The 20236-nt window shown below is 38.3% G+C and overlaps 1 protein-coding gene across 6 annotated transcripts in view; it reads right to left on the bottom strand.

Annotated features, from left to right (window-relative positions):
* The window catches only part of ENOX2 (ecto-NOX disulfide-thiol exchanger 2), a 290205-nt gene that overhangs the window by 157682 nt on the left and 112287 nt on the right, over positions 1-20236 (bottom strand). For 2 of the 6 annotated variants that reach the window (XM_031660774.1, XM_031660773.1), the window contains exon 3: positions 7706-7849. The exons of the other annotated variants lie outside the window; for them this stretch is intronic. The gene's annotated coding sequence lies outside the window, so the exon portion shown is untranslated. The remainder of the gene's footprint in view (positions 1-7705; positions 7850-20236) is intronic. 6 annotated transcript variants of the gene reach the window in all.

Below are 20236 nucleotides of genomic sequence, written 5' to 3'. Positions count from 1 at the left end.
AGAGCAGTAACCATAAAAGTATTATCTGACTGCTTTTAAGTCGCTTTCTCCATTAAACAAATTTGGAAACTGAGGCTTAGAAATGGCTTCTATGGTTTACCTAAGGCCAAAAGTCTAATAATAACTGTCAAATTCAGTACTAAAAAGCACAGACTTCAATATAGTTTTCACTACATGTCTGAGTGTGCTCCTTTCCCTTATCAAGGCTGGGGAGGACCTTACAGGTCCCAAGGACAAAAATGACATTTGCTTTCTGCACTTTACTAAGCTAAGAAGAGATGAAAACAACCTCTCAAAATGCAAGAATCCTCTTACTCTGAAATTCAGTTTTACTCACCTAAAACTGATTTTTTTTTCCCAGACAAATCTTTGCCCAATAATCAAGAAATTGAAAGAGATTCTCTAGACGAAGTTATACAACAAAGTTTAAATCACTGATATAGTTTAGGTATTTGTTCCTGCCCAAATCTCATGTTGAATTATAATCCCCAATGTTGGAGGTGGGGCCTGGTGAGAGGTGTTTGGGTCACGGGGGAAGATCCCCCATGGCTTCATGCTGTCCTTGTGATAGTGAGTTCTTTTGAGATCTGGTTGTTGTAAAGTGTGGCATCTCTCCCTCCATTCTTTCTCTTGCTCCTGCTTTCACCATGTGACATGCCTGCTTCCCCTTTGAGTTCTGCCATGAGTAAAAGCTTCCTAAGGCCTCCCCAGAAGCTGAGTAGACGCCAACACCATGCTTCCTATAAAGTCTGCCGAACCGTGAGACAATTAAACCTCTTTTCTTTATAAATTACCCAGTCTCAGGTATTTCTTTATAGCAATGAAGAAAGGATGGCCTAACACAACCACAAACAAAACATAAGTATAAAATGCTTTCCTGCTTGAATGGAGTGGCCTTACTAAGGGTAGGCTGGGATGGTGGACACAAACTGTCCCTTAACAAGTAATCAGGTGTCACAAAAAGATTCTTCTGTAATTTGCTGAGTTGCCCGAGATCTGCTCTAAAGAAGCAATACCTTCATAGGTACTTCCCAGTCTCAAACTCTTTTCTGTCTTGAGAACAAAGTGCCTTCACCTGTGCAACAGCCAAAACAGATATGGGGCCTCCCATACCATCAGGTGAGCTTGTGACAAATCATGTAATACTATTAGCATGAGGGAAGTTAGCATTTCCAGGTTACAAATACACTTTCACAGTAAAAATGAATCAATTACATGCCACAGTCCTAGCCAATTTCAAATGATTATATGGGTCTGGTAATAACTAGTTCTCATTCTGCCATGAATTAGCCAGGTGACCTTACACAAATCCCATCTCTGGGTCTCAGTTTCTTCATTTATAAAAATGATGGAGTTTGGCTAGGCATGGTGGCTCATGCCTATAATCCCAGCACTTTGGGAGGCTGGGGCAGGTGGATCCTTTGAGCCCAGGAGTTCAAGACCAGCCTGGGCAACATGGAGAAACCCTGTCTCTATTAAAAATACCAAAATTATCCAGGTGTGGTGGCACACATTTGTAGTCCCAGCTACTTGGGGGACTGAGGCAAGAGAATCACCTGAGTCTTGGGAGGTGAGCTGTGATAGGGCCACTACACTCCAGCCTGGGTGACTGAGTGAGACCCTCTCTCAAAAAAAAAAAAAAAAAAAAAATGATGGAGTTAGTTGAGGTTGTCTCCAACTCTAAAATACTAGACTTAAACATCTACCACTAGCCTCTATATTACCAACATATCAGGCCACTTACACTTCATGTCTGCTGAGAGAATTCCTAATGACTTAAGTACAATAAAGTCACAAAATCATTCCAGAGCTATTTCAATGGTTAGGGCAACTTAAGAGAGATGTATTTCCATTTGTCTATCCTGCCTCTTTTGTGCCACCCTGTCTGCCCTCCCCTGGACAGTCCTTGAAAATGAAAACTTCACACTGGATTTCTTCTATCAGACCTGAGAAAGCAAGTAGGCTTACTTTTTTGATCCTCCAGTTTTCAAGATAATGGCTTTATTTCTTGAAACTGTGATCAGATAAAAATGTCCAAAGGACTAAAGAAACTGAGTAGGGCCATTAGTCTACCCTTTTTCTTATTTTAATTATATCTGAGGGAACAATAGGCTCTTCTTGCCTTTGGCAATATAATAATTCAGCTGACATGCTAGAAATACCACACACCAAGATATAAAATGGTGGCATTTTCTTTCTTTAAAAACAATCAATGCTTTTATTTGTGGACTTCAAAGTACACATGAAATAAAAAGTCTCAGCCCTGTGAGTCTGAGGTAAATCAAAAGGCTGTAAGTGTCACTGAAAAGTTTCCTGGTTCGTAGCCCTCCTATCAGGTAAGAAAGGAATCAAAAGTACTCTCAAGCAGATGAGTGTTCATCTCCTTTTTATATTTCTCTTCCAAGTGAGCCTGAACAAGTTTTCTGATAACCCATTCTGATAATAGTTCTTCTTTATGGCTGACCAAATTTCTTCTTGCTGCTCTACAGGCCCACTTTATCCTATTAATCTAGCCTTGTAGTGCTGTAATTGTTCACTGTCTTTATATTGTCAAGTATCATTTTGATTTCTAGAATTTCTAAAGGAAAGCTGAGAATGGAGTTGGGAGGTCTATGATCAAGACTGGATACTCTCCGGAGGTCCTTATCTAATTATAACACTCCTGGTGATGCTAGTCTACCTTAGACAAAGTTATTTCTTCTCTCTAGTGATTAGCACCTCATGTGTAAAATGCAATGACTATGAGAATACATTAAGAGAAAGAAATAATCACCATACAAATACAAATTATTATTGATTTTGAAGCGTCTTTCTGGAGATCTTGAATTTTGTGATTAAATCATTATTGCAAATGAAAACTGACTGAAGATCCCTCTTTTCATACTGTCATTCATTATTCACATGAACTTCGGCAGTACTACTTAGTACTTGGCATGGCATATTTAAGCATAAATCTATCTTTCAACACAGGCTTATAGAGAAAAGACAATGGAAATAGGACTCTGCCCAAACCTAGATGCTTACTTTGGTATCGTAATTATTCCTGGGTAGTTTCCCACTCTTTCAGAGAGCTGACACCTTCTTTGAATATTATTGTACCATGATGTTGCTTAAAACAATGCATTTGATTTTAGTCATCATCCAGTTGGCCTTGTTGACTCATGGTTTTTTCTACTTTAGTGGAAGTATTTCATGAAAGAGTTGGTATTTCTGCTTCTACAAATCCAGATGGCTCTCAAACCAGGAGGCAGTTGGCAACTTTGGGAAAAGAACTTGGCATTGTGATTTTACATGGGTTTAACAATCTTCTACTCTTTTGTTATAGAGTACCATCTGAATAAATGGATTTGCTGCCATCTTAGACAATTTGTACAACTATAGCATCACCAAGGAAACATTTCCATGGGGAAAAGGTAAAATTTAAGAGGAAACACACTTTGAAGAATTCTGAGCTCATCTTTTATAAAAGCTACAAAGCAACCAGATCCACAAAGAAAGATTATGTGGTCAAATATGGCAGTAATGTCTAATCCTGATTACTGGTCTACTTCATAGTTGAGGCAGGACACTTAAACTCTACCTATCAGTTTCCCTTGGGCACTTAAGAAATCTCAGCTGTAATAAGGCAAGGATTCCATTAGGGTCAGGTTTTTTTTTTTTTCCCCACAAGCACCCAGATTTGATTTGTGCCTGCTCTAAGTGTGTAATCTCACAAATGTCTGAGGAGCCTTTAGGGACAAGTGAAGCTGTCAGTTGGTCAAATTCAGATACAAAGGCACAGTTTCGTGCAAAGCTCTACCTTGAAAATGACAAGAAAATAATAGGGACTATAAAGGCATAGAGAAAGCAATTATTCAATCAAATATGTGATCAAGCAACAAATATTTCCTGAGCATCTATTTTGTGTAAGACACCATGTCTCTGCTAAGAGAGTTGGGGCCCTTCCAACAGAGGAGTTATAACTGAGTTGAAAAGCTAAAACATTTTATATATATATATATACACACACACACATACATGCACACACACATACATATCTATATATATAGACACACACACACAAACTCATACACAATAGTTCAAGGTGGTCCACAATCAGTGTCAAGTGATTGATATGAGTTTAATGACCAATATATTTCAGAGGTACAAGAGAACATTTCTAATTAAGATGATCCAGAAGGCTTCTTACAGAGGGTAGGACTTGTACTAGGTAGGCACTGACAGTTGGATAAGACTTTGACAAGTGAAAGAAGAAGGGGAGCATGCTGGGAAAGGGAAATGAATGGTATGAGCATGGTGGTGAGGTAGGTAAGCACAGAGTCTTCAGAGAAAGGTAGTGGATCAATGGGGCTGAAATAGAAGACTTGTTTTGGGGAGTAGCACAAAATAGAAAGCTGAAAAGAGGAACCATGAGATCTGAGTTTGAAGGGATCCTCAAGATTATCATATCCAAGGCCTGCTCCTCTTATTCTTACCTAATTATTTTCACACAAACACAGCTTTCCCTAGTCTGCACCAATGTTTAACATACATTTTAGTAGTGGTTCTAGATTCCTAATAACTTTAGACACAGTAACTTCAGGATAGTAGTTAGAAATAGACTTTGGAGTTAGAGGCCTGGTAAACCACTTGCTAGACATTCAACTTTGGGTAAGTTTATCCTTTATTTCTTCATCTAGAAATGTGGGTAATAGTATACTCACAGTCAAGGGATGAAGAAAATGAGAAAGAAGGCTTGAAGGTGACAGTAAAGGAAGAAGAATCTGCAAAGTATATTACCAAGAAAAGCAAAAGTAGAGAAAATACAAAGAAGAGGGCACTGTTAATAGCATCAAATGAAACAAAGAGTTCAAGGTGGCTGTGACCTGCCAAAAGTCCACTGACTTTGACAATCTGAAGGTCACAGGTGGCCTTTAAGAAATCAGTTTTAGTACAAAAGGAAAGAGGAAGTTTGTAGAAAATGGGAAAGGTAGGAGGGATGGGAAAGGAAGGAAAAAAGTATGTGTAGTGTGGAACTGGATCTGCAAGCGAATATCCCTCCCTCATCTGCAGGGATGGAGAAGGAGAGAGATGGCTTTGACTCAGTGGAGCTACAGGGCCAAGTGATGCAATGACTGGACATGTAGCTTGGAAATGAAATGGTTGGTAGCTCCTGTGGGAACTTCCAACCCTAGCTTTCCTCTTTGCTACATTGCAGGGAATAATGACAAAGGAAGAGGGAAGTTGCTACTCATGAAATATCTTCCCTCTTCCTTTTGTCTAGTACTGCAGAGGAAGAAAATAATATTATAAAGCTATCTGCCTATTTACAATATCACAAGATTGCTGCTGAACAATTATAAAAGACTCCTTGTATACTAAAATCTCATTAATTTGGACTAGGTTAATTTGGAATTTGTGGTAATTTAACCTGGGTTGGAGTTACCTTTGTCCTACTAACAAAGAAAAGGTTCTCTAAGCAAATAGTGTGAACAAGATTTCAAGGGAGCTAATTTAGCCTGCCAGGGGCTTATTTCACCTATTTTAAAGAACATACCGTTTTTTAAGAACTTCAGCATATTCATTATTTGAATGCAAATTGTTCTGCTAATTATAGATTAGCATAATCTACTGTTAAAATCCTATATCTGCAAGTTACTTTGCTCTCACTGAATATGCTCATTAGAAATAAAACTGCAATTCTTTAAAGTTAATTCACAATTCAGATTAATACATACTCCCTTTCCCCACCCTCATGAGTTAACTGCAGTTCAGGAGGTATTACCCTAAACTCGCACATCACTTAACATGAATACAATGGAAAAACTAGTAGGTGATCATAAAGGTCTCAGAGCCAAAAGACATGTCTTAAAGTTGATGTTCTAAATCCTGTGCACTCTATCCGTGGCAGGTTCCACTTAGAGCTGATTTAACTTTTACTTATACTAATCTGGCACATCAGCTTGGAGAGCTGGCTGGGTTTTGTTGTTGTTGTTCTTAATTCAGTAGAAGGAGAAAAAGGGCTGCTACATGAAGGGACACTGAGAGGAATAAAAAGTGACTGTAGGCTGCAGAAAGGAGACAGGACATATGTAAAACGTGGCTATAATAACTAAAAGACCACCGTGGCATAGAACAATTTAGTGTAGAGGTAAAAAACCTATATTCTTTAGTAAATCCTTAAAAATTTAAAAGTATTAGAGTGCAGTACAATAACTAATGACTGGAATTATGCCCCTAAATGATCAAGCAAAGTTTAAATTATATTGAATACATGTCTTTAAAAGACAGATGAGTTTATACACATACACACATGTGGTTTATACTCATAATGCTGAGCCTAAAAATGTGAAACACATTGATGATTTAAAACATGAAATTTATAATATCATACAATAATGCTAATAAAATAGCAACATTTATTAAGTGATTACTGTTTGCAGACACCATGCTAAGCACTTTACCTACATCATTTCGACTAACTGTCATAACAAATCCTAAGACATAGGCTTTAGTATCACTTTTACTTTACAGTTGAAGAAAGTGAAACTCAGAGAGGTTAAGCAAATAACTCCAGGCCACAGAAAGACATAAAACCAGGATTAGAACTCAGGCCAGTTCCTTGGCTATACACCATGCCTTTCCATGCTCCAGAAAATAGAGCTCTCTAAGAATCACTTATTTCTTGAGGGCTACATATAACTAATGCTTTATTGTATTTTTATTTTCCAAACTCATATTTAACAAATTATTTATAAGCAGCGATCTATGATCTAAGAGTCAGAAATGATACGTTTGTAAACATGCTCCATTTCATAAGCTGAAAGTAAAAAGTAATAATAAAAAACAAAACAAAGAAAAAATGATGAACATGTCTGTTATGCCCATCCCCAAATCTCAGATGTTTCTGTATACTACAGATTCTACTTCCAAATGAATAACCATGCAAAGAGATAAAATTATAAAATATCAAATGATCAGTTAAGATCTGGCTCCCCTATTGTTTCCTCACTCCTTTTGGAAAAAAAAGAAAAGAAACATTAAGATGAGAATAGGCCAATGGGACATGAGGGATTGGGGTAGGAGAAATTGCAAGGGAGGCTAAAAGCTCAGTTGGGCTGTTATAGAGGGTTTAGAAGAATCTGTTTGCCAACTGTTCTAAGAGAATTATAACGGCATAAAACATATGTAGGCATAGTGGGTATTGAGGGGAACACAGGTAGAGGTGGGCAGATGCAAATATATGCAGTTATCTGTATTAGAAGCAAAAGTGAGGATGGCCTGCCACATGTACATACAAAGACGAATGCATAGTGAAACCATTCACTCACGCAATTCTTTCTACCTAAATCGATGCTCTTTACTCATCTCTTGTCTCAAGCCTACCCATTCTTCAAGGATGAGCTAAAAATGGCACTTCTGCGATGAAGTATTCTATAATCCCTAAGGCAGAATTAAACTCTTCCTCATTTATGCTCTCATCGGTTTTTCGCCCTTTACACATTTGCCACAGCACTGATGATACTCTATCTAATTATCAGAGTTATTCGTGTATGTGCTTTTCCCTCCTTCAATCCCATAATGAATTCCATGAGGACAGGGGACTCTTTCTCATTTCTTTAGTTCCTACAAACCCTAGCATAGTATGTGACCTGCCACATACTAGGCTCTGGGAAAATGTTGACTCTGGCACTGGCTTAAGACAGTGCATTATCACCTAGCTTACCTGAAGGAGTATTTGTTCTCTTTCTTTTCTTGCTTGATTCCCCTCCATTCTCAATGAGGCCTTCTGTGACCAGAGGGCCACTGGCACTACCAAACTGCAGGGGCTCGTTGTTGTTGGCAGGGTCAAAGGGCAGCTGGTTCAATCCTAAAGAAGAAAAAGAAAGCCAAAGTCCAGACTCCATTAAGGACTGGGATCATCTCCAGATTTTATTATATGAGCCACTAGTGGAAAACCTTTTAAATCTTAAGAGCGTAGGAGAAACAGGTGAATTCCTTAAAGACCTTCTGTAATTTTTACAGATCTTTTTGGTAAGTACAGAATTAAAATATAAGACTGTGGCTCTGTCATTTGTAAGATCCCTCCTGTTTCTGTGGCAACTTAACATTTTTAGCCATAAGCTAGCAACTGTCTTCTACTTCCTCCCTTAAGGAGATAGGACCCTCATTAAATGTGACTATGGTTGGACCCACTGTTCCTTGTAAAAAGCTTGGCTTTGCATTCCTTGGATTATCTCCTGACATTTTACCATTCTTTCATTACAAGGTACGTTGAACTGATGCAGATATAATCATCAGACTACCCTGTGTCAAAGTCACTTCTGACAGTAATACAGGGGTCTCTAAAATCAGAAAACCATAACTCCATGGCAAATGAGAAAAGGAAACAAATATATAGAAATTGCAAGGGGGTTATTTAGTAGCTGGAGCAATGGGGAGTTATGACCTAGATTTCGGTAACGTTAATCTCGTTCTCTTCAAATAATATTAGAAGCATGGTCACTTTACTCGTCACTGCTGCACCATATAAAATGGCGAAAGGTATTTTCTACTCTCCAAGTCTTACACGGTTCAATCAGGGGCAAGCAGAGACAGTTCTTACTCCTCTGGCAGCAGCACCTGGAATTTCAAGTGTTTCAATTAAACTTCATGAAATGTAAAATCAAAAGCTTTTTTAAAGCCCAAAGTTAAGACATCTCCTGTAAGCCTTTTCTCCACTGGTTCTCTAATCCTATCAAAGAGGGGGAAATCAAGTTGGCCTGAAAGAGCGAACTCTTTCTTTTTTTTTTTTTTTTTTTTGGAGATGGTCTCTTGCTGGAGTGTAGTGGTGTGCCGATCTTGGCTCACTGCAACCTCTGCCTACCGGGTTCAAGCGATCATCCTGCCTCAGCCCCCCTAGTAGCTGGGATTACAGGCATGTGCCACCATGCATGGCTAATTTTTGTATTTTTAGTACAGACGAGGTTTTGCCATGTTGGCCAGGCTGGTCTCAAACTCCTTACCTCAGGTGATCCACCCACCTCGGCCTCCCAAAGTGCTGGGATTACAAGCGTGAACCACCATGCCCAGCCCATAGCTCATGCTTTAACTCCCAAATTTTCTATGGCCCATAGCTGTACAATTCTTGAGGTAATGTTATAAATTGTCAAAAAACAAACAAAAAAAAAACAACTTGAAATCCAGTCAGCTAAAGGTCAATCAAGTTTCAATAAAATGAATGCTAAGATTCTAATGAGCTGGCATGGTGGCTCACGTCTGTAATCCCAGCACTTTGGGAGGCTGAGGCAGGCAGATCACCTGAGGTCGGGAGTTCGAGACCAGCCTGACCAACATGGAGAAACCTCATCTCTACTAAAAATACAAAATGAGCTGGGCGTGGTGGCGCATGCCTGTAATCCCAGCTACTTGGGAGGCTGAGGCAGGAGAATCGCTTGCACCCAGTAGGCGGAGGTTGCGGTGAGCTGAGATCGCGCCATTGTGCTCCAGCCTGGGCAACAAGAGCGAAACTCCATCTCAAAAAAAAAAAAAAAAAAAAAGAAATGACATAAATTATTATTTATAATAAAGAGTATCCTCTTGTTAATGTTTTCAGCCCACATAACAAGTACTGTTTTTCAGCAATCAGACTCCACTTGGATCACCTCCATTAAATGTCTTCTGAGACTTGTCAAACATTCTTCCTTACATCATGTGAGTAACTAAGTGAAAGAATAAAACTTGCTTCTGGATCTTCAGTGAACTGTTCACTGCATCATATACATGTTCTATTAAATCCCTACAATGACTAGAACTAAAGAAACAAACATCAATTGCTATGTACTAAAAAAAATTGAGATCATGACCAAGACTATTTAAAAAGAAGACTGGATATTTATTCCATTTACAAATGAAGATTCTTCTTGTACCTAATTAGTCTCAGAGTCAAATATGATTAATATACTAGTCCAAATCTTTTCTTGGAATTTCTGCAATATACTGATCAAAACAAGTTCCATGGAAGATAGAATGGCATAGTGGAAAGATCCTGACAGACAGAGATTCAAATCCTGGTTATCCTTTACTAAGTGATAGCTTTTGGCAAGTCATGTAGTCTCTGTTAGTCTTGGTTTCATAATGTATAACGGAGAGTGAAAACACAACTAAGGCTGTGGCAAAGATAAACAAATACATATTTATGAGAATTACATTATTCGAAGTGAATTAAAACAAACTTTTCCCCTATAAACTTGAAAGCTCTTCTAAAAAGGAAACTTCCCTCTCTCCCTCCCTCCCATAATTGTATTCTTGGTGCCTAGCACCATACCTTGAGCACCCAAATGAATTAATCCTTAATTGGATGGGGGTAGATGACTCATTCTTTTAACCCATGTAATCAAAGACCTGACAGCTGATAATCAAGAATTAATGCTACAACTTAAAAGTTCTGATGCTGATTATATAAACATTACTTAAAATAATTAGATTCTAAATGCATCTCCGTCATTTCAGTACTATACTGCAGAATGGTAAAATGCTGATGAAAAGGAATGTTCAGGGATTAGGAGGTTCCGATTAATGATGGTTAATGAGAAAAACTTCTTATTTTTGTTTTGCATTTGATAAATGTACAGAATAATATATTAGTCCATTTCCCTGACTTATTAAGTAGATGACTGAGGATTTTCCGGATCTTCGGAGCCACAATTTGCAAAAGGATGTTAATAAGAGTACCTAACTCACAAGACTGCTAAAAATATTAAATGAGATTATATATGTAGAACATTCAACATAACATCTGGCACACAGTAGATGTTCAATAAGTATTAACTACTACTATTATAATATTGAATTTCCATTTTTAATTTCTAGTTACTGATGTGCAATGTGAGGAGATTGTTCTGAATCTGCCCTGATCCAAGGATATACCCTGCTTTCTTCATTGAACCTTTTCATTCCTGTTTGTACCTTTTTCTAAAAGTTGAAGGAATCCAGGGGAAAAAAATCTAATGAGTTAAAGGTGTTCAGTCATAGACATCTTATTATAATTATGCTTGCCCTTTCTTTAGACCCATATGGTAACCTTAGGGATATAGGCATTTTATTAATCACACTAATGTACAGATTTCTGGCACCAAATAAGACTGAGATTTCAAGTACTTCCTGTGTATCCACCTCATATATGATCCAGATATGTGAAAATCATGACAATTCAGTACAACATTTCAGGCCTCATTTTTTTATAGAGAAAGATCTCATATGGAGGGGGGACATCTCACTCAGTAAGCTGACTCGCTGAACACAAACCCATATTTTATATAATCCAATACCCAATACAGTCTCCAAAGATCTGTAGTTCAAGAGCAAGGATGATAGAGACAGCAAAATCCTACAACACCAGTGCTTCCTAGCTACTTTTACTGTTTTGCTTCATTCCTTCCATAAGACAGCACCAAATAAACCAACAGGTATTTAAAGGGTCTTTTTTGTGTCATGTATACATGACCCAGGTCACATGCCATTTTAAGTAAACTAGCCCCATTAAAATGATTAAATATTAAAAAAGAAAACCACCACTTTAATTCCAAGAATTCTTATTGCTGAAATTTCAATTACGACATAAATGTAAAAATATTGGCAATTACCATATTGTAATCCTCACCCAAACTACAGAATTTATCTTTAAATCTCTTATGGAAGCAATTTCTACCATTTTTTCTAGATATGATGAAACTGAAAAATATCAGATTTGGAAGAAAGTTTTGAGGTTATCTAGTTCATTCTTCTATGCAAGACAGGAATTTTATCAATAGAATTCCTGACAGGCCTAAATCCAGGGGCACTTCTTAGCCTGGGACCCATTCCTTGCTGGGCTTCTAGGCATTCAGCTTGCTTTTAAAAACTACGACCTACTCTATTTTGGGAGTTCCTTTTATTTCCCTAAAACAGCTTCTTGCTTATCTTACCTAAAATGAAGACATAAGATGTCTAACTTTTAAAGGTTTCTACTGATAATCACTGTAAGAAAAACAAAAGAGAGAGTAACAGATAACTAACAAAGTCAGAAATTGTTCAAAGTCTTATGCATTCCTCACAGTCCTTGCCCTTTTATTTCTGAGGATAAATTTAATAAAACCTCTTAGTTCGTTCATTTGTTTTCCTCACATCTCCTCATTCCTCCAGCCCACAAAATTTACGGTTTGTCCAAAGGGAAGCACAAATTGTTAAAATAAAGACAAACAGGTAATAAACACGGGTGTTACAGATTTCTACCATTTCTGTATCTTATGTTCACAATAAACAAATCCATGTGGTAACGTAATCTCATCTAAAACCAAGGTGACTGGTGTAGACAGCTGACCAGCTGTTATTTCATGTCATGTTGAAATGCTGATTATCTGACTCCATAACACATATAAGGCTGCTTTAGAAAGTATGTATATTGGGAAAGGGTGGGGGTGGGGTTCCTTAGAGAATGACACTTCTCATCTAATGGAACTAGGGGGTTAAACATCTCAGAATGAAGTGTGATTCTCAGTGAATACTCCAATCTGCAGGTCAAGGAGTTCACACGCAATGTTATGTCTGCCATACAGATGCAAATGATTCGTGGGCTTTGAGGAAAGCACTAAAGAATTTTCATGATTCTTGTGTGAGAAGATCAATAATCTCTTTGTGCCCAGCTGCTGTAACAGTTACTGTCACAATTCACTTTACATAGCTGTCCACTATCAGGTCAAATTAGGACCAGCCTTCATGATGCAATCTAACACTTTTAATGATTGCCCCAGGTTGTAATACCAAAATGTGACCCTGTGAGTGTATGCTACTTTTTATCGGCAGCTGTGGCTCAGAGACTGTATAACCCTAGCAAAAAGAAACACAATTCCACCCTGGATTAGTTTGCTTTAAAAGAAAATGGCTAAAATCTTGAGAAATCTGATAAATTCAAATTAAGGCAACAATCTCAACACAGAAATTGATGTTGAAAAAATAAATATCAGTACTTGGCAATAAGAACAGTCTAGCTAATTTGTCTATAAAACAAATTTCTATAACCTAATTCTTATTTTCCAAATGACTTCAATTTCAAATCGGATATGGGACTCCATGTTGGGAGATGAGGGTCTCCAAATTAGTTTTCAATTCAAAACTTTTGGAGAAATAAGGGATTAAGATAATGGCCAGGCCCTTAATGTTCTGCCAGGTGCTTTTGTAGGATTTATCCATCTCTGGAGGCTCCTCCTCACTTTCATTCACCCTTCCTGCTTCCTCAGTCTAGGCCTCAAAACCTCTGACTCCACATTTGTAGCTCTCACTACCCAGCCATTCCACCTGCTACTTCTGAGGAAATATTTACAGTGTCTAAAGGAGCTGGACTGCAATATTACTCTTCAGCCACAGGGCTTAGCAGCCAAAACAACTGAACAGTGCCAGGTCTTAACTGATGTCAAACAAATGAAACCTACTTTGTCAATTTCATGAGTTCAATATTCTAACCGGTTTAGCTGAAGCAAGGGTAATTGTATGAGTTACAATTAATGGGTAAGTAAAGGTAATGAGGAAGAAGTGAGAAAGAAAAGGGAAAAGTCCTTTTTGGAAACACTAAGGGGCTTGCTTGAATGGTGGTACACAAACTTTCAAAGCCTAATTTACCCTTAAGTCGCCATTTTCAAGGTGGGATACAGGTCATAGACCAATTTTCATTGGCAGTGATCCTTCAGCAACTTTTAATGACTCCCCAAACTACTTGATCACGGCACTAAAGTCTCTCATAACAAGGCCGCATCCATTTCAGGCCTTGTCTCCCACTATGCCCCAGCTTATACTCTACCCCAATACTTCTCAAACTTTTTAACGTGGACATGTGTTCCCTGAGGAGCTTGTAAAAGTGCAGATTCTAATTTAGTAAATCTGAGTTGTGGTCTGCTTTTATAAGTTCCCAGATGATGCTAATCCTGCTGGTGTGGGAATCACACTTTGAGTCAAAAGGGCTGGCACTCAAGCAAAATGGGACTACAGCATTCACTGAATCCATCCAGTACTTTCCTACCTCCACACCTTTGGCTCACACTGCTCCTCCACCTGCTTCTTAATTTTCAATGTTTAAAATATCGTCCTTCCTTTAGGGTTTATCTCAGATGCTATTTCCTTCATGGTGTCTTTCCTTATTTACCTCTACCCAAACCAATACATACACAGCAACAGAGAGGGGAACTACCCATCAGGGGAACTACTATTCATTGGTTGTTTAGAATGTGTTCGTTTACAAACATTATCCCTTTATTTTATTTTCTAATTATTATTCTTATTTTACAACAAGGAATGGGAAACTTACAGAGTTGAAGTAAATTTCCCAAGGTCACACAAGGAATTCAGGCTTTTTGTTTTTGCTTTTTGTGGTGAATAGGGTCTCACTATGTTGTCTAGGCAGGTAATTCCTGGGCTCAAGCTATCCTTCTGCCTCTGTCTCCCTAAGTGCTGGGATTACAGGCATGAGCCGCAGTGCCTGGCCTCAGGCTTTTTCAATTATAAAATACTATTCTGACTCTCCTTGAATGTTAGCCTATACTTTTCCTGAGCCTTTTAGAACATGCCTTGTGTTACAGTTCTTTGGGTATTCTGTCTTAGCCTACCTTTCCTCCTGCCTTACCCTACTCCCACTTAGTGGTAAACTCCTTGAGGACAGACTTTATGCCTCAGTCATTTTTTAGTCTCTCCTCCACCAAGATGTGGCACAGTGCCTTGTACTATATGGTAAGCACTCCAGAAATGAGTATTGAACTGAACTCAGCTACAATTTGGGATATAGCATGGATGGTCTCTGACTTACGATGGTTCAACTTATGATTTTTCAACTTTATGATGTGAAAGTGATAGACATTCAGCAGAAACCATACTTCTCTTACCATGCTGAGCAGTAGCAGTCAGCTGCAGCTCCCAGTCAGTCACAAATTTTTGACTTATGATATTTTCAATTTTCAATGGGTTTATTGGGATGTAACTACATAATAAGTCAAGGTGTATCTGTAGTTGTGTTTCCCATCTCAGGCACCAGCTGACCTGCTGCTGGAGCTGTCATGAAAGGAAGAAGGAAGTAAGGTTTATGGGTTCCTTCAGCATTCCTGGTATCTTCTTCATGTTAGGATTCCTGAAGCCTGGGGAGTGGTGGTAGACAATCACACGCTCCACTCCCAATCTTGTATCTGCATAATTTCATTCTCTTTCTGAGGGGCAAAACAGACCTTCCACTGACTAAGACCCTTAAAAGAGATCCCATAAATGGATCTTCTGTTAATTGTTTTATGTACATCAGGTTACATGTCCCATTTTACAAACTACAGTTAAGAAAAGGCAATCTCTACCCAGTCTACCACTGATGGGCATTTAAGTTGATTCCATGTCTTTGATATGTGGTACACATACACCATGGAATACTATGCAGTCATAAAAAATAATGAGATCATGTCCTTTGCAGGAACATGGATGGAGCTAGAGGCCATTATCCTTAGCAAACTCACACAGGAACAGAAAACCAAATACCGTATGTTCTCAGTTATAAGTGGAAGCTAAATGATGAGAACGCATGGATACATAGAGGGGAACAACAGATAATGGGGCTTACTTGAGGGTGGAGGATAGAAGGAGGGAGAGAATCAAGACAAACAACTAAAGGGTACTATGCTTAATACTTGAGTAATGAAATAATCTGTACAACAAACTCCCATGACATGTTTACCCCTGTAACAAACCTACACATGTACTGCTAAACTTAAACATTTTAAAAAAAGAAAAGGCAATCTCTGGAGATGAACTATCCAATACAGTAGCCGCTAGCCATATGTAGCTCTTTAAATTAATTAAAATGGAATAAAATGAAAAGTTCAGGCCGGGTGTGGTGGCTCATGCCTGTAATTCCAACACTTTGGGAGGCCAAGGCGGGTGGATCATGAGGTCGGGAATTCAAGACTACCCTGACCAACATGGTGAAACCCTGTCTGTACTAAAAATACAAAAAATAGCCGGGCGTGGTGGCGGGCGCCTGTAATCCCAGCTACTTAGGAGGCTGAGGCAGGAGAATCACTTGAACCCGGGTGGCGGAGGTTGCAGTGAGCTGAGATCGCACCACTGCATTCCAGCCTGGGCTGACAGAGCAAGGCTCCATCTCAGGAAAAAAAGAAAAAAAAAAAGAAAGAAAAAAATGAAAAGTTCAGTTGCTCAGTTGCACTAGTCACATTTCAAGTGCTCAATAGTTACATGTAGGTAGTGGCTGCTGTGTTGGACAGCATAGCTATAGAACATTTCAATCATCCCAGAAACTTCTGCTGGACAGTGCTGCTCTAGAGTTAGATCTGCATTCAAAGCCACATCTGCAACTTACTAGGTGTGCCACTTACAAGGTGTATAAAACAGGTCACTTGATCTCTCTCAGACTGTTTCTGCATTGTAAAATGGGGATGATAATGCCCCCCTTACAGCAAAGTGAGGAAAATTAAATAAGGGATTGTTTGTTTAAGGTCTAGCACATGTTGGACACTAAACAAATGTTAACACCCTTCTAACCCAATGGGGGGTTTATATAAATTTGCCTCAAAAATGGAATAAGAACATTTGAGTAGTGTGGATCCTTTGGCCTCCAGGCTACAGTCTATTTACAGCTTGGAAGATGTTAGCTTTGCATTCCTCTTCTAACCTACTTTTTCTTAATAACACAAAGCCATTAAAGTAAATCATGAATAAATAATGCTGGGAGTAGTCAGTGATTGCTCTTTGCCTGGACTCTGTTAGGAGACCATATTCATCACTACCTTGAACTTTCCAACATGAAAGAACCACATTTTCCCCTAACAATGGAAATGTTTCCTCCCAAATCTTTCAGGAATGCTCTGTTCCATCTGGTACTATCAGAACACTCTAGCAGTGACACTACAGCTGGACTAGAGAAGTATCATTTCTCTCTAAATCCATATTTTCCTATACTCGGAATGTTCTCTGTGTTTTTCCTGTGGGGTTGACATCTCCCAGGCCTGGTAAAGGGTGAATTATTTGAGAAAAGTTTGAACTAAATCTGTTAAGGTGTTTGTGTTCCGTGAGCAGAAAAGCAAAATACATATATCCAACTTCAAGAAGAAGAACACTTCAGGACTTTTTTCCCCTGTCCAATTTAAGGCTTGGGAAACACAGCAAAATCACATTCCTCATTGAAAACAAAGCTCAAAAAAATGTTGATTTGATAGAACAGTTCAAAGTGACAGATGGTAGATGGGTGATCTATCATTTTCCTTAGAATAAAGTCTGTCTGGCAGTCTTCAGAGGAACTGAGAAGAGAAAGCCTTATTTTGCTGTAGTTTAGCCCTGGGAACAGTTACAGCAGCTACCCTTTCTCTCCACATCTTTGGGGGTAGGGGATTGGAAAGATAGTGATTCATCAGTGCCTGCTTTGAGCTGGCTGTAGGCCATGCTGTAATTCCTGTTGACCAATTTTCCACCTGAGTGACAGGAAAAGGGCAGGTTCCTAACACACTGACCATTAGGTTATCTGTTGAGTACTTCCCTGAGAATGTGCCCAGAGGTACTCTATTATGGTTGTCTCTGTCTAAATAAAATAAATAATTGCAGATTTCAGAGCCTGAGGACAGAGAGTTGTTCTAGTATTGAAATTGGAGTCTATCTTGTCAGATCTGTAATGAGGTCTTCCCTTCAGGCTGATTGATTTCATAAAGCTGAGGCAATTATCAAAAGCAAGCACAGTTCTCCCTGCAGAAACCACTCCACTGGTTTTGAAAACTAGCTTGTCAGCCAGATCTGGTCAGGAGCCTAGGCTGAGCCAGCTCTTTCAGTAGGAACAGTTACTACACACAGAGAACACGAATGTCTGCTAATAGATTATTAAGATGCCTGTAAATAAGTTGTAAACAAGGTTCAGCAAAATAATTTCACACGCTGTGAGTGAATGAAAATTGAAGTTGCTGTCAAATAAATCTGTATTTTAGTGTAAGATGTTTTGAAGGAGAGAGTGAGAGCTGGTCTTTTGGTCTTTGGAGAGTTAATTTTATCAATTAATGCTAGAAGGATATTGGTATCCTTTAAGACTGATGCACTGCATGAATAACATTTGTATCTTTGCTTTTCCCAAAATGTACACACTAATTTCACCAGATTTCCTTTCTTTGTTTATTCAGCCTTCATTAACTATTTATCCAATCACTATGCTACAATTTTAATTACCTTCTAATTAACCAATGATGAGTTTGTGATTTAGCATTCCCTAAAGATAGAACTACATAAATATGGTCAATCTTAATTTACATATTCAAAATTTTTATCCTCCCTCCTTGCTCCCACCCTGTTAATTTTGCTATGCTGTGTCACTAATGTTCTGGAATTACGCTTTCTGCATTCCTAATCTTTTAGCCCCATTTCGGCTAATTTTTCAAGAATGTATGAGAAATAACCCTTGCTGTTGGCTATGAAATTAAACACACAGGAGCAAACAGAGGTTCTTGTAATATGTTAATGCATCTTTAAAGATCCATATTTTTCCTATAACAGTTCCTCCTAGGAGTATCAATACAAGGTGTTGACAAGTGATTAACTCCTTTAGAGAAGTCCCTGCCTAAGCTGAAGTCAAACCTACTACTAAGAAAACTACAATCTGCTCCTTGAGAAGACAGCATGACTGTAAAGGAGAAAGCCTGCAAAAAATAACTAATCTGTGTCTGAAACAACTCCTACCATTGCTATTGTATAAAAAAATAAGTAGAATCTTAATTTTGCTCCAGTCTGGATTTCAATTGAGGCATTCAATACATATAGGAATAAACAAACCAATAAATTAATATTACTGATAGTCTCTCTCTTTATTTGTCCAATTCATTCAAACAGTTCTGGGTGCCTTGACAGTATGTAAGGCTTGAGAATTTCAGGACTTAATAAGATAGTCTTTTTTCCTCAAGAAGACAACAAGCAGAAAGAAAGGCAGATACATACAAAGAAAATCTGACCCAAATTATTGTACCAGCTTCAGCTCTTGCCAATTCCCCTAAGTACCCTTTGCTTCATTCATGCCAAAATTCTCAAAATTTCTCAAACATGCTAAGCCCTGTCATGTCTGTGTGCTTCTGTACATACCATCTCCTCAGATTGACATATAACTTTTCCTTTTTCCACCTGGAGAACTTTTATTCATCCTTCAAAACTCTGCTCAAATTTTTACCTAACTCCCAAAAGCTTTCTTCACAGGAGTACACAGAGCCTTATCAGACCACTTATTGTAGGATCTTAGAGTTCATTCTAATATTTGTGTGTGTGTGCATGTGTGTGTGTGTGTTCTGGGTAGGGGGCTGTCACCATCTCATTTGTGCCTTAGAAAGATCACTCATATGGCATGATGAAGGATGCACTGGAGGTGAGAAGACACCGGAGGCAGAGAGACCAGTTAGAAGAAAACCATAATGATACAATGAAGAGATGACAGTCACATGAACTCAGACAGTGGCAGTGGGATGAAAAGAAATGAATGGATTTCAGAGATATTCAGGAAATATAATCATCTGGATTTCATGTATAATTGGATCTTGGAGTTGAGGAGAAGAGAGGAGTCCGAGATGACTCCACGAAAAAATTCTTAAGCCAGAGTCCCGAAAATCCTGCAACATTTGTGGGTTTCAGTATGAGAAAAAACACAATCCAATGGAAGTATATCCATAAATCCATGCTCAAAAATAAAACTGCTTCCAATCTCTATTTACCATGGCATAAAGGCTGCCAGGAAACAGCAGTAAATGGCTTACACTTGACCTTTACTAGGTATTCTTAACAAAGCTTGTCAAAAGATATCAATTCATTCAGAAAAAGAGTATAATTGTCTAAGAGGCAGAATAACACAGTATTGGGATAAAGATGGGGAACAGCATTTTCAAAATAGGTCTCAGACTTGGTTTATTTTGTCTATAGCATTCACTGACAAAAGACAAAAGTGTTTTTGAAGGTCAGGAATACTTAATAGATTCCTTTGCTTTCTCCTTTCATCCTTCTCCCTTCCCTCCTCCCAAACAACTCCTTAAATTTTTATTAGAAAATATTAACATTTTAATAACAGTATTCTTTTTGTTATTATAGTCTGTTGGATTAAGCTAACAATTCTCCTTTTAACAATACTCAAAGAAAGGTTTCAAAAATTAATGCTATGTTGTTTTTCTCCCTGCCAAATAATATAGCAATGTAATTGTCTCCTGGAGAAGAAGCACTCTAATCATCTTTAACTTTAAAGTAAATT

This window comes from Papio anubis, chromosome X (assembly GCF_008728515.1).
Source record: "Papio anubis isolate 15944 chromosome X, Panubis1.0, whole genome shotgun sequence".
Taxonomy (NCBI): domain Eukaryota; kingdom Metazoa; phylum Chordata; class Mammalia; order Primates; family Cercopithecidae; genus Papio; species Papio anubis.
This window is presented reverse-complemented; position numbering and strand designations above follow the sequence as displayed.